Here is a 12,139-nt window from a genome sequence, read left to right as displayed (position 1 = left end):
AACGTATTGGAGTTTCAGCTTCAGCATCAGTCCTTCCAATGAATATTCAGTACTGATTTGCTTTAGGATGGACTGGTTGGATCTCCCTGCTGTCCAAGGGACTCTCAAGCCATTAATTAGGTGAAATACAATGATGTTATAGTTGCATACAGCATATTTTTAAATGTAAACCCATCCATGACAGGAAACAACGCTTAATTTCTTTTTCCTGTAGATGAAAACCATGCCAATGGCCAAGTAGAAACCTTCCAAGCAGTCAGACTTTCTTGTGGAAGCTGGCAGGACTGTTTAAAGAAAAGAACTGTTTTGACTTTGCTAGTCAAAGCAGCAAAGATGTCTAAGGCCTGGGTAAGAGGGAAAAGATGGGATCCATTTGCCAAGATCTTGGAAGTAGGGTTTTAGAACAGCATCTCCAGCCTTTTTGGCACCAGGGACCAGTTCTGTGGATGTCAATTTTTCCATGGACCAGGGGTTGGGGGGAGACGGTTTCAGGATGATTCAAGCACATTACATTTCGTGTGCACTTTATATCTGTTATTATTACATTGTGATATATAATAGAAATAATTATACAGCTCACCATTACTTGCCACTCACTGACATGAATCTGCAAGCAATTGACTTATCATGGTCTCTGTGCAGTCAAACCTCTCTTGTTAATGCTGATGCTGATGCTGCTACTGCCAAGTCACTTCAGTCACGTCTGACTCTGTGCGACCCCATAGATGGCAGCCCACCAGGCTCCCCCATCCCTGGAATTCTCCAGGCAAGAACACTGGAGTGGGTTGCCATTTCCTTCTCCAATGCATGAAAGTGAAAAGTGAAAGTGAAGTCTCTCAGTCACGTCCGACTCTTAGCGACCCCATGGACTGCAGCCCACCAGGCTCCTCTGTCCATGGGATTTTCCAGGCAAGAGTACTGGAGTGGGTTGCCATCGCTTTCTCTGCTCGTGTTAATGATATTCTACATTTTCATCCACTCCTCAGTGTTAGCATCACTGCCTCAGCTCCACCTCAGATCATGAGGCATTAGATTCTCATAAAAAGTTCGAAACGTGGATCCCTTGCATGCACAGTTCACAGTAGGGTTCACGCTCCTATGAAAGTCTAATACTGCCACTGGTCTGACAGGATGCAGAGCTCAGGCAGTAATGCGAGTGATGGGGAGTGGCTGTGAATACCCCATTGTCCACCTCCCGCTGTGAGACCAGGTTCCAAACTGGCTGGTCCATGGCGTGGGGATTGGGATCCCCTGCTCTAGAAGGTTTGGTGATTTCATGATTTCCTTTTCAGACATCTTTACAAGTATCACGCTGAGTGTAGATCGGTCCGATATGTTATTCCAACACTTACAGATCTTAGAAAAACAGGAGGATGCAGGTGCATGAGTTGAAGGGGAAATCTTTTATGTATTCTGTTCTTCTAACATCTACAGCTCTGTGACTCTTTCCTGGTAATTTTCTCCTCCCAATAAAATTTTTTGATGAGGAAATTATTGTAGAAGAATGATTCAGATGCTTAAGACAATATGTGACTTTCCCCTGAAGTAATTTCCCAAGGTGGGCCACAGAGAGCTTTTCACCTACAACCATGCAGAATGGCATGTTATAATCCTTATGCATCTGGTTGAAGCTGTGAAGTGTTGAAATCCTAAAGCCATGTCCTTTCCCACCTCCAGTGGGCACAGCCCTCATAAATGAAGGCAGAAGTTTCTCCAAGTGGGCTTCCTCTGGATAACAGCTGCTCTTCAAGTTGTTAAGTATACCCACACAGACAGAAAAGTGGAGAGCTCTGGGTTAGCCTGACCTGAGTTCCAATTCTATCTCTGCTACCAAGTAGCCCTATGTCTCTGGGCAAATCCTGAGGCTGGCATGGAACTGTGCTTTCTCCCCTTTCTGATGACATTTCCAAATCAGAGTGGAACAGAAATGGCAGCAAGTTACACGTCCCTTTAGAGATAAAACAAAACAAGCTGTGATTTGCCTAACCCTGGAACTGGAAAGGCATTTATAGCCGGAAAAAAATATATATTACCTGACCCTGCTCTGAGCTCTGAGACAATATGAAGCATGAGAATCATATTTTTTTTTCATTCCACAAATAATTATTTGCATTTACATTGTTCCAGCCACTGTGCTAATCTCTGAAGATGCCATGAAGAGAAAATGCAGACATTGTCCCTTTGGAGTCATTCATATATACGCGTGACCTTCCGAACACATTATCTCAGTGAGGTGAAATTTGCATTGTTGATGACTCCATAGTACAGATGAAAACACTGAAGCCAAGAGCCAGGAAACTGGAGCTAAAGCAGGGGGTGGAGTCAAGAGCAACAGTCAGGTAGCCTGGGTCTACAGCCAGGACTCTTAGCACTGTACCTGTGGCCCCCCTATTTCTATACCAACACCACCAACACCAGCGTCTGTTTCACGTGGGCAGTGGATAAGCCACCTTTGTCTACTCGATTTCAGTGGTCATTCAACAATGCTGTAATGTCAGTATTTTTATGATTATTATTTTCATATTTCATTGATGAAATTGACTCAGAGTGGTACCATAGGCGAAGATCATCCAACTACCTATTTCGCAGCAGAGCTGAGACTAGATTTCGAGACTTCTGATGCCAAGCTGTGTCTGCCATTGGTTGACTCACAGTTTAAGTATTTCTAAATTCAGAATTCTGAAGCCATGCTTTCCCTATTTTAGCTTATTTCCATAACCTATGTAAATTAAATTCCTGCTAACAGGCCATTTTGTGGCAAATTCTCAATAATCAGGGAACCAAGGCCCCGCAGGCTTGCAAAGTTATTTCTGGCTAACTCTGAGGGCTGCTATTACTCAACCTGGGTGTACTACAGCAAGCTCTTTCCTCCTGTATGCAAGCTGGCTACTGCGCTATATTTCTCTTCATTCATTCTTCATTCCCCCCTCAGCAAAAATGGAGACACCGGCTTCCAGCACAGAAGCACTTCTATAGGCTAGATTTTCTGATAAGGGTGTGGTGGGCTGGCAGAAGTGTGATTTGCAACTATGTGTCAGAAGAAAGGCATTTTTTTGGAGTAAGGCTGATTGGACCAGGTTCCAAGTGGCAAAAGCTGTCTCCAGAAAAGAGTTCTTTACCCACAGTTCACCATTTGTGAAAATAAATACTTTCGGAATCTGCTTATGATGTGTAAGGACACAAAATCCAGGAAATCCAGGTGTTTCGTTCTTGTGCTAATACCGATGTTTTCTGATGGGCTCAGGTTTCTACTGGCTGCTTCTAAACAGGATACAAACAGGGAGCTCAGAGCTCTCTTCAAATTCAGCAGCTCCATGGGTGACCACACTGTAATTTTTTTCTGAATTAAATTACTAAATGTGTAAGTACTACCTGAATGGATGGTCCCTTTAAACTCAGAATGCCCAACATAATTATTTTATTAATAAATCTCTACATAATACATTATTCTAGTCTCGAACCAACAAAAGGCTTCTAAAGCTGCAAAGGACATGACGGTATGACACATATTTTCAACGTTCTAAGGAATACCCATTTTTTTCCCCTTCAAATAATGCTTTTCCCCCCCGTTTATTTGGGTTGAAAATTTCTATGGCCCTGGTCTAATGCATCAGCTGAAGAAAGACCTCTCCACTGCACAGGTCCTTCCCGACCCACTTTGCTATTTAGAAACCTATGAATAAAGAAACCAGAGATGGTGTCTGCATGACTTGGAAGAATTGTGGAATATTCTAAACCAGAGGATTTGACTCTTTTTCTCCTGTTTTGTCATTTTCACAGTCCCTTAAAAGTAACTAAATTTGTGGTTCTCCTCCACCTGGTACAATTTTACTTTTTTCAATTAAAGGCAATTTAGTCAATGTATAATGGGATGGGACTCTACTTTTTTAACATTGTGAAGTTTTTCACACATGTAAGTTCATACAAATCCTTTCTCGGCCGGGTGTCCTAATTTTTAGATGGCGAAGATTAGGTCCCTATAGCTTGGTGGCCCCTGAGAAGCCTGTTGGGTAGACGGGTAGCCTGTTGGTGACCCTCTGCTTTATAACGTGGGCCCCAAAAGACAAACACTGCAAGTCAACTCATTTTCAAAGCTTCCAAAGGATGAGTGTTTAGCATGTATGAAGTTCTGTACTATTCATAATAACCTTGCAAGCTGATTATACGGATTACTAATATCATTAGTAAACTCTTATTATCCCCATTTTATAGACAAGGTAAAGCTCTAAGTCACACTGCTGGGAACTGGCGGAGCAGAGTCTGATGGTCTGCAGAACCTGAAACCCATGCTCTTTCTGCCACCAGCACCCAATCCCTGCTGGGGCCCTGGACTTCCTCCACTAAGCAGAAAACCCTGGCTCTAGAGCTCCCAGCTAACAACCATAGCCTCGAAACAAGAGGGGACAATTGAGCTGGTCCAATGTGACCCAGAGCAAAGATCTAATTCAGAATCATTTAGCTTCATACCTGCCACCTGAGACCACAGCTGTGTTCCTCCAGTGGCAGGGCCTTGACCAACGAGCATATACTTCTTTAGACACACAGCAAGATTCTCTCTGACTCCCTTCTTAGGACCAGCACTTATGGAGGTCCTGCTGTTAAACAACTTCTCAGCAACTATCATTTAAAACCACATTTGGTACACAACAGGAGGAACACCCATACCTACTGAGAATTCTCATTCTCTGGTTTTTCTGCAGATCCCGTCTCACTGTTCCATCTTTGGTCTGCATCCCCAGAACCGTTTGCACATTTCAAAAGCAAATGCTCAGTTTGTTCTCATGATGCAAAAGGTAGAAAGAGCATCTTGAGGCCCTAGCTACCTGATAAAATTCACAGAACTCAACTCGTCTTTTGCCGCAACTCATGCTTGATTTTTATATTAAAAACAAACCAATTTGAAAATGCTGAAAGTGAGTATCTGATCTCTGAAAAAGAAAGCACTTCTAAGGATAATAAAGGGAAGAAACTACAATGAAAGACATCAGTAGATGGACTACATAAGACTTAAATGGCTGCACGTCAGAAGAATTCATTAAAAAATAAAAGGCAAATAACATTGAGGAGATATTTTTAATAGAAGTGGCAAAGGTTTAATATCCTTAATGGAGATGGGTCTTTTATGAATTGATGAGGAAAAAAATCAGTAGAAAAATGGACAAGGGGCACGAAAGGATAATAAATAGAAGAGTAAAAAACAAATGGCTAATCAACATGAAAAAGAGTTTCGTCTCACTAATAATCAAAGAAATACAAATTAAAATGATATTAAAGGACTGGGTTTTGTGTATCAATACGTCAAAGGTGAAGAAGAAAAATATTCCCAATGTTTGCAAGCTTGTGAGAAACAGTTTTAGTTTTTCCAATTTGATCCAAGCACACTTGCCTCTCACTACTGTTTTACTTTGCATTTCTTTGACTATAAACAATTTTTTAAGTGCCAATGTTCTTTGACCCATTAATTTCAATGCAAACAATCTATATTAAGGAAATACTGCCAAAGATGGAAATAGGAATTATGACTGTTTGGCACAGCATAACTTACACCAACCAAAATTGAAGAAGCGGGAGATCTGAATGCCCAGGAAAGAGGACTGGTTAAATAAGTTATGATACCTGTGTTACAATGTGGCACAAAAATTGTTATAAACAAACAGCTCTTATGATGCACGTATCATACATGTGCACATACACACACATATACACAATGCAGTCCCACTGCTTAAAGTGTTCCCCAGACACATACACACACAGAGAGGAAGGGAATCCTTAAGTGTGTGACAGACATCATTTCTAGGGAGAGGAAATATAATATTGTGGGTATCTTATTTTCTTCTTTATGTTTAACATGTTCGGTAAGGACCATGTATTCCTTTTATAATCAGAAAAAATAAAAGTGTTATTAAAAATCAGAAAAAAAAAATACTTGTAGGCAGCCTATGTTGGAAGTCCCACCAGGGAAGTCTAAACACAGACCCCAGTCCCCAGGAGCTCTACCCACAGAGCACTACACAGGGCAGCTTCTGAGTCCGACTCGGGGGCAGTAGGCAAGGGGATGCACCTCCTCCAGTTAAGCCTTAACCCAGAGCTGAAGGCACGGCGAGCCAGTCAGAGCATGCCTGCGTTTTGCCATCACACCCTGGAAGTGGTAACATGTGGATGACATTCTGATACATGCTTAAAAGTCAGGTATAAATGCCAGTGAGACATTTGCTAGCACAAAGGTGAGATATTATTAGTAACTACTTAACTTGAAACATGTTATACTGAAAAAGCACCAGTATTTAATATAAAATTTCTTTTAAAAATATTAAAAATTTTTACTCAAAAGAAATACACGCACATCATGGAAAATTAGAAAATACAAAAAAGTGGGACAAAGCAAGAAAATTATATTTCTGCCATGCAAAGATGCCTACCATTCAAATTCTGTTATCTTTCTGCCCTTAAGTATGGTATTTAAATTTTTTATTGATTTCTTTTTATTCTTTTTTGCCTACCTCATAATTGAGACCACAGTATATTATGTTTTTAGAAAAATAACTTGTGAGCTAGCCATTTGCCCCTTTCTCTTTGGCATGGGAGGAAAGATCATCAGAATTGAAGGGGATTGTGATGCATTGAGCACGTGCATGAGAGAAAGAGCGAGATACTGTGTCCATGTCCGCGATGGAAGAAGAGGCCATACGAGAGGTTGACAGGGCAAAACGGACAAACAAAGACTATTGCAGGTAGATCTGAAAACATGTAAGAGTGGTATTTTCATTTTCCAACTTTGATCCGTATATTTTATAAGACTTTGAAACTTGTTTTAGTCTCCTTTTGAAAATGAGAGCTTCAGTTTCAGAATATTCATGAACTCACATCCTCAGGCCTGAAATGAGGGCTGGAGTTTAAATAGTAGTTTGAGGCTCTGAAGGTGTTATATTATATCCATTTCTATGCCAATAAAAATAAGAATGGGCCAAACATGGTCTTTATTTTCAAGGGATTTTCGGTTCTTGTTTGAATCATCAAATGCTTTGTCAGACGTGCTTGGGTCTGTAATTGCCATACACACAATCATAGCCTGCAGAGTCATGTCAGCCAAAGACAGTTCACCCTTAAATTTCACCACTCTCTGGCAAGGGGATTCTATTCCTGAAATAAGCATTGGGGCCTGATGTTTGCAACACAGCTAAAGCCTTGAGAAATGTCTAATACGTGAATAAAATCCAGATGATATTTTCAGTTATCTCCACCCATCACTTTACAAAACAATGAATGAAGAAGTAAATGAAAGAAGAGAGTCACTGAAAAGCTTTCATGCAGAGAAAACAGGGCCCAATGATCAGAAACATTATGTTTAAAAAAAAAAAAAAAGATATAGGGTATTTTTGTTCTTTGGTCTTTATTTTTTTAATTATCAACTTTGAATAATAAATACTAACATAATAACTGGTACCATTTATCAAGTGCCTCAAGCACTGTGTGACGCTCCTGTGAAGGTATTACAACATTTAATTCTCTAAGAGCCCTTGGTTTGTTACACCCATTTCACAGATGGTAAAATCAATGCATTGTGGAAAAGACAGAATTTGGATACTATGCTTTTGGTTTATCTGTTTTGGCATTCGATGTCGTAATGCAGTTGTTCAATTGTACTCATCATGAACTTCCAAAGGGATCATTTTGGTCTCTGATAAGAATTAGGTAAGATTTATTAGTTGCTTTTTGCAACCATCCCTGTAAGTGCTTCAGCAGTAGGATACTTTGCTAAAATGTGTAGTTTCCTTTATTCATTTTTATAGCCGACATGTATCTGATGGGACAAGCACCCTGGCCTGCATTACTATGTTTCATCCTCAAGGCAACTCGACTATGGACGGCACGGAGGTGGAGCTAACTAGCAAAATCATTTTCAACTGAAGAAATGGAAGCATAGGAAAGTTCACTGACCTGCCGAAGACACATGGCTATTAAGTGACGGAACAACAATTTGTGCCCCTCTCAGTCCAGGCCCCCTCTTCACCATAACAGCATTGTTTTTACTAATCAATAAGACCCTCTCATCATAGCCTCACAGGATTTAGAGCAGGAAGACATCTTTGGGGGCTCCTTATCACTAAGAATTCACACAAAGGAGCGGGAACCCAGAGAGAGCAGTCATTTGCCCTGGGTCACACAGCAGAGGACAGTGTCGCAGAGCAGGCTGTCTGGTCCCCAATTCAGCCTCTTAAACATCAGTTCATTCTCATCTGGTAAAGAATTTACAGTCACAAGTAGGAGTTTTGCTGGTAGCTTCTTGGCTATCAATCTATGATCTTCTAAAAGTTCTACCTAATTTGCTTGACTTGTGATTCTTATTCACTTCTTCATGTTAATGACCTTCAGCAATAGTGCAATGAAAAATGCTTGGCAAACAGACAGGTGCCCTGGCTGTTCCTATGCCCTCCTCAGCCCCTTGTTCAAGGCCCACAGAGCCCACTTAAGAGTGCCAAGGCCCTGCTTACACTATGACTGAAAACTCTTGAGCCACTCAGACAAGGTGGAGTTCCTGTCTCCTCCCCTGCAACATGCTCTATGGCCTCTCAACTCCCCCAGGGGGCCAGCCCGTCTGTGAGAGGGACTCAGGGCTCAGATCCGCTAGATTGGAGCCCACAAACAGGACAACCAGAGACAGGTCTTAGACTGAAGACTGTTCTTCGGTGTGAGGGTCTCAGCATCCCTGGGAATACCTGAAGTGCAGCCACGCACGGCCTGCATCATCTCATGCCCCTTGGGCATTTCTCCAGGTGAAGGAGAGTAGCAGTCAGCAGCAACTTGACCTTTCTGCCCAACCCCCTTGCCTGTACTTATGGATTTCTCTGCCTCCCTTTGAGCTTGCTAGAATTGTCTGGAGAACATTCCTTGACTCCAGTAACTGAAAAAATATACTTAACCCTGCATTGATTTTTCCATACAATTTTATAAGCACAAACATTCTCTTTCATTTCCTGACAAACAACTGTATTCCCCAAAGGGTCCAATAAAAATCAGTAATTTGCACATCACTGTCTTCATCAGTGACTGTTGTTTGGAGTTTGGCACCAAGGCCAGAGTCTTTCTGTAGCCACTTTCACCTTCTGCCACCCCTCCTCCCAAACTGAAGTGTGTGTGTATGTGTGTATGTGTGGGGGATAGATAGTGGTGGGTAAAGCTCTACAAATCTCTTTAACTCTGTTCAAAGCCCTTTGTAGGAAAATACATAATTTTCAAGCAGTCCTTCACAGATAAAGGAAACCAGAGTTGGAGCTGAAGGATGTCACGCAAAACACCATAGCATTGCCCCCTCAACTCTCGAGATGCACTGGACGCCCAGGCCCCTCCGCCCACCCTCTCAGGTGTGGCCGGTGAGGTTGTGATCCAGGACATTTCTTCCAGGTATCTGTGAACATCTGAGATGACTAATTCAATAACTGACAAGCATCTGAGGCTGGATGGGTCCCCGGACCTCCAGTGGGAGGTATTACTCTAAGGTTGCATCATAAGTAAAGCAGGGACACAGTGAGACTTGAAGTGGGAGGTGGTGTTCCCAGTAATCTTTCAGTCGGCCCCTTCCCCCATCACCTTTTACCTACCCATTCCTAACTTCCAGGACAGTCTTTCCTCCCAACCAACCTCACCTCTCTTCGAAACAGCAACCCAGCCTGAATGTGGCAGCAAAGAAACAAAGAAGAAGGTGTTGATTCTCACCCAGAAGTCTTGTCTCCACGAGGTCCTTTAGAAGCACAATCCTCAGGAGATAGAGTGCCAGGGGGTTGCCAAGGGGACCTGAAATACCAGTTTACCACGATCCTGAATGAATCCACTCCCAGGGCCAAGAGAGGAGAAGGTGTCAGTCACTCAGAGCTGGCTGGAGCTCGGATTCTGAAGTAGAAAAAAAAAAAAGAAGCAAAGAAAAGCATCGCTCAGTGACGGGCAGGCAGGGGAGTTAGGACGCTGAGCTCTTGGATGAGAAATGCGGCAGTTCTTTCAAATCCTGGTGGAGTCCAGACCCCGGGGCTACCTGTGTGGAGAAGTGCTTGGTGTTCAGGGGTGGTTTTCCCTCCCTCTTTCCCTGAGCCCTGGCACTGGGGAGCGTGGAATGGCTCAACCTGTTGTAACGCAACACAGGAGTTGCCTCTTGTTACAAAGCTATTGCAGCAGCCTCTTCATTAAAGGAGGCTGTCCTTGGATGCTGAGAACTAATTTCCTTTTCTCTGGTTGCCTTGCTGGCTTGTGCTCTTGTCTGGAGGTGGAGTGGGGTGCTGGGAGGGAGGCGGTGTGGGGAGTAGGGCAAAGGGAACTCTGGCCAGAGGGGGACTGCCTGTGCCTTGATGCCCCCTGGAGCAGCCACCTACTGTTCCACTGGCTGGAGCCAGTGGCGCCTCTGTGTCCAGGTCTGAGGCCATGTGGCAGCTGCTCCCAGGGACTCCCGGCAAAGGGATATTCTATGCACAGTTGGGCCCTAGCCCTTAGTCCATCCTCAGACCTTTAGCCTTGAATATTGCCTCCTGGAATCTCAACTGACCCTCTGAATCTTAGGTTTTCTGATCACCAGCACACTAAAGGGGGTGGGGAGGTCCTGAGGGAAAGAGGGAAGGCATTCATTCACCCATTTGTTGGCTCATTCTCTCATTCATTCATTCCTGGATGCATGCATTCAACAGTTCATTCATGTATTCATTCACTCCTCTATGCATAAGTTCATTTGTATTCACGTACTCATTTACTCATATGTTCACTTGTCTAATATTCATTCACGTATGTGTTATTGAATTATTCATTCACAATTCATTGATATACTTTCTCACCTCTTAAGCCATTCATTAATGAATTAATTGATGCACTCCATCAAGGTACATGAGTACATTTTTGTGCATGTACAACATTTACTTTTTCTTACATGTGTTTGTTCCTACATATATTCATTCATTTATTCATTCAATCACTTTCAAACATTTATTCAGAGATATGCTGTCTATTAGCTGAGCTGGTAAAGAATCCACCTGCAATGAAGGAGACCCTGGTTCGATTCCTGGGTCGGGAAGATCCACTGGAGAAGGGATAGGCTACCCACTCCAGTATTGTTGGGCTTCCCTTGTGGCTCAGTTGGTAAAGAATCTGCCTGCAATGTGGGTGATCCCTGGGTTGGGAAGATCCCCTGGAGAAAGGAAAGGCTACCCACTCCAGTATTCTGGCCTAGAGAATTCCATGGACTGTATAGACCATGGGGTCACAAAGAGTTGGACGTGACTGAACAACTTTCACTTTTACTTTCATGCTGTCTATTAATTTACATGTTCATTTTTTTTAGGAATTCATCTATTTAACTCTCCATTCATTGAGCATACATCTCAAGTGCTTACCGGATGCTTGGCAGTGTGGGGGATGTGAGATGAAAAAGGACCAGGCAAAGTCCTTGGCTCTCAAGAGTCCATAAGAGTCAATAAAGCTGCAAGGAACCGTAACACAAAGAAGATATGATGGATGCTAAGAGTGGGGAGTAGGAAGGTTTGGGAGAGATAATCCTGGGGAAGGGCTTCCCTGATGGCTCAGTGGTAAAGAATCTGCCTACAACACAGGAGATGCAGGTTCAATCCCTGGGTCCGGAAGATCCCTGGAGAAGGAAATGGCAACCCACTGCAGTATTCTTGCCTGGCGAATTCCATGGACCAAGGAGCCTGGTGGGCTACAGTCCATGGGGTCACAAAGACTTGGACATGACTGAGTGACTAAGAATGTACATATCTCATCCTGGGGGAAGTCTGATATCAGGGGCCTCACATTTTTAAAAAATATGGTCAGTAAATATTCATTTTCTTCCTCCTCTAAATTTTTTTAAAACTTTTGCCAGCAAGTTGATATTTCCCTTCTCTGGGAGCCAGGGAGAGGCAGAAGAGGCGCTTTAGCTCACACAGGAGCTGGTCTGAGGGCTGGGAGCTGGTGTTAACCCTGAGGTTCCTAGACCTTCCTAGGGCCTCTGAGAAAGACTGAATGCAACTCGCAAATAAAAACTCTTTCAAATCCAAACCTGTCCAGTGAAATGGCCAAAGGAATCTATTAATGGGATTTGCACAACCCTCTTCATTGGGTGAAAGGGGACAAAGGATTTTACAAAGAACCAGTGAGATTTGGG

The 12,139-nt window shown here is 42.9% G+C and overlaps 1 protein-coding gene across 4 annotated transcripts in view; it reads right to left on the bottom strand.

Annotated features, from left to right (window-relative positions):
* The window catches only part of TENM4 (teneurin transmembrane protein 4), a 1,425,092-nt gene that overhangs the window by 875,671 nt on the left and 537,282 nt on the right, over positions 1 to 12,139 (bottom strand). For 2 of the 4 annotated variants that reach the window (XM_045165965.1, XM_044944044.2), the window contains exon 1: positions 9,715 to 10,058. The gene's annotated coding sequence lies outside the window, so the exon portion shown is untranslated. Of the gene's footprint in view, positions 1 to 9,714; positions 10,060 to 12,139 lie in introns of those variants that run through there. The other 2 variants (XM_044944048.2, XM_045165964.1) reach the window with 2 other exon arrangements.

Source organism: Bubalus bubalis, chromosome 5, assembly GCF_019923935.1.
Source record: "Bubalus bubalis isolate 160015118507 breed Murrah chromosome 5, NDDB_SH_1, whole genome shotgun sequence".
In the NCBI taxonomy this organism is placed as follows: Eukaryota; Metazoa; Chordata; class Mammalia; order Artiodactyla; family Bovidae; genus Bubalus; species Bubalus bubalis.
The sequence above is the reverse complement of the archived record's forward strand: the minus strand, read 5'-3'. Positions and strand labels throughout refer to the sequence as shown.